The sequence below is a fragment of the Dipodomys ordii genome, unplaced genomic scaffold (genome assembly GCF_000151885.1).
Source record: "Dipodomys ordii isolate 6190 unplaced genomic scaffold, Dord_2.0 Scaffold30, whole genome shotgun sequence".
Classification (NCBI taxonomy): Eukaryota; Metazoa; Chordata; class Mammalia; order Rodentia; family Heteromyidae; genus Dipodomys; species Dipodomys ordii.
The window spans coordinates 10,136,420-10,139,337 of record NW_012267246.1 but is presented as its reverse complement, the minus strand read 5'-3'; the positions used below and the strand labels follow the sequence as shown (position 1 = coordinate 10,139,337).

General features: G+C 35.9%; 1 protein-coding gene across 1 annotated transcript in view; it reads right to left on the bottom strand.

The window, feature by feature from the left end:
• The window catches only part of Sec62 (SEC62 homolog (S. cerevisiae)), a 43,149-nt gene that overhangs the window by 39,450 nt on the left and 781 nt on the right, over positions 1-2,918 (bottom strand). The window lies entirely within an intron of this gene.

The window sequence follows — 2,918 nt, the reverse complement described above, 5'->3', positions numbered from 1 at the left end:
TTTTTTGGGTCCGGTAGTGGGGCCTGAACTCTGGGCCTGGGCGCTGTCCCTCAGCTCTTCAGTTCAAGGCTAGCACTCTACCACTTGAGTCACAGCGCCACCTCCGGCTTTTTTCTTTTTTGCTTATGTGGTGCTAAGGAATCGAACCCAGGGCCTCAGGCATGCAAGGCAAGCACTCTACCACTGAGCCATCTTCCCAGCCCCTAGTACTTTCTTTTTTATGTACTGAAAACTTACAATTATCCATATTGTAGGCCCTCTTTAATGAATATAATTTGTGTCATCTATCAGAGTTCTAGAAACAGAAATGAAGAGGTCGTAGAAGAGTACCCTGTGAGCATGACATACAGGAGATCTCAAATGAACGTCCTCCCTGTCACCATTTCCCTACCACCTAAGGATGACATCGAAGTCTTACAATGTTCCTCCCCTTGTTGTTCCCTTTTAATGTGAACTTCTAAGTATTTCCCTAACATTTTAAAATGTTTTTGCTTGTTTTGAGAATGCTAGACGCAACTAATATAAGATAAACTAGCTCATCAACTCTCATGAGTAGAAAGAACTTTTTGGCCCAATGGATGAACACAATGCTACAGAATGAGGACACTAGGGTGGCCTGCCTTTCTTTGCACTCAAGTACCTATATATTGGATGGTGCAAATCAAAATCTAAAATTAAATTGAAATTTTGGTTAAAATGCTCATAATACTGCCTAAACAAATAACATTTTATTTGAAAACATCAACAATAATGAAAGAGATGACTATTTCTACTTTGCCAATAATTCACATTTTTGAGAAAAAATACATTCAGAGTAAACCATTAGCTCTAGTTTACATGATTTCTGATCATTTTTAAACTCTAGTTAGTAAAAAATAACCTTAGTTAAGTTAAACCAGAAAGAAAAGTCTTAGTTTTTAAGTTGCAAATTCATATGCAAAGATACAAAATAGCAGTATGAAATATTTGTGAACATGCAAACAGGTTAACAGAAGTGAAAGTGGAGGGGACCTGTAATATCTCCAAATCACTTCTACCATATTTTCTCTGTAGTGACAGGTTTGTTATATGAAGACAAAGCCATCATTAACTCTGTTACAGTTGTGGGGAGGGAGAGATTTTTCTGACTCAGGACTGCTTTTTGGGTCTCCTTCTCTTTTCTTTAGAACTCAGACCTGCAATCTGGATGAATAGTTCCAAATTTCTCTTCCCCCTCCCCCCTTTTTCCTGAAACTAACCACATAAACCCACTATATGTCAGGACTTCAGTGCCAGGGAGATAGCTAGGTACAACAAAACTAACTGATGGAGGTTATAAAAGTTCTAGGTATAGTAATTTAAATGTCAAAAAACTCAATTGGATATTGTACACACAGCAGAATAGCAGATGGGATGAATCAAGTTATGTTAAGTCTTTAAGTTACAAAGAGCAATATAAAGAATTCAGGATTAAAGTATTTCAGAATAACTTTATTTTTATCAGTAGTGACACAGACATTGAATTGAAGAACGTTCAATTTGTTCTTCAATTTGATTGGGAGTATAAAAAAATAAAGATTATAAGTTCAAAGATAGTGTTACTGTCTTCATGAGTGCTCCTAAGTTACATAACTTCCCTGTACCTCAATTTATCTGTAAAATGAGGTTGCTGGGTGAGATCAATAAGCTCTAGGCCCACCACTCTACTTTCATATCAGTCTGAATTTATGAAAAAAGATTCATTCTACCAGATCCTTTTCAATTCCTTAATTTTTACCATACACAGGATTCTCAACCAATGCTTCTGTTAAACAACACTTTTTTAAGTTACAAAATTATCTTTTTCCTGAGAAACATTTACAACTCTATTTCTTAAATAACTGTTCTCAAATGTTTCATTATTCTCATTTGACAATCTGTCATTAAAACTTCAGGTTTTTCAGTGGCCAGTAATTTAAGTCCAAGAAATAATTGTGTGAACAAGTTAGAAGCAAGTTCTCCCAGGGGGGCAAAAGATTTTGATACTTTTTTCAACTTGAACTTGTTTGTATCGAACATCCCTCCCCTCAAAACTGTACAAAGAGTAACACAAGGTTACTGATTCTATTAAACACAAAAAAATCCTTTCTAAACATGAAGCATCAAGTAACAAAGAACAGGAAATTCAGTTGATATTGTAGAGCCTTTTGCCTTCAAGTCCTAAGATAGAAATCTTTTCTGCAACAAACTCTGAGCTTTGTCATTGCATGTGATCTTTTTATTTCAAGTGCTGCCAGTCATAGTTTCTGATTCTCTAGGGGAAAGAAAAAGTGAAGAATTTCCTAGAGCAGTGCATTTTTTTTATTACTTTATCAGACTGCATAAAAGTAGTATTCCACCATCCACAAACATTCTATACACTCATTTAGAAAATTTGGAAAATAAGAAAATCACTCATTCATTGTGAGTATGACAAGTAGATTTTTAAACAATCGGATTCTCAAATAGAAGAAAGTAATTAGCTATACCTTCATATAACTCACGACGCTATTACTTACTTCCTGAATGGGGAGCTGTTCGTCAATCAGTACTTAATAATAAAAACCAAACTAATAAACCAAATTCTTTATCTTGGGAGAGAAGGAGCTATTAATTGGTGGAGATGGGGAACAAACAGGCTTAAGTTTCAGCTCTTGACCACCACCATTAAAGTACTGAACATCCTCTTTCCTTACAATGCTGTTCCGTAGAAAGTAACAACTGAAACACAATCAGCTCTTTTAACTGCGAAATACTTTTAAAAACCATGGTTTAAAAAGCCTATGGTTTAAAAGACAAACTCCAATATAAAGTCTAATACCGCCTACCCACCTCCACCTAAACCTGGGATTGTTAGAAACGTCCACTGACCTTCACCCCCGGTTTTAAGACTTGTCTAAACTTGGGATCCTCCCCCCCCC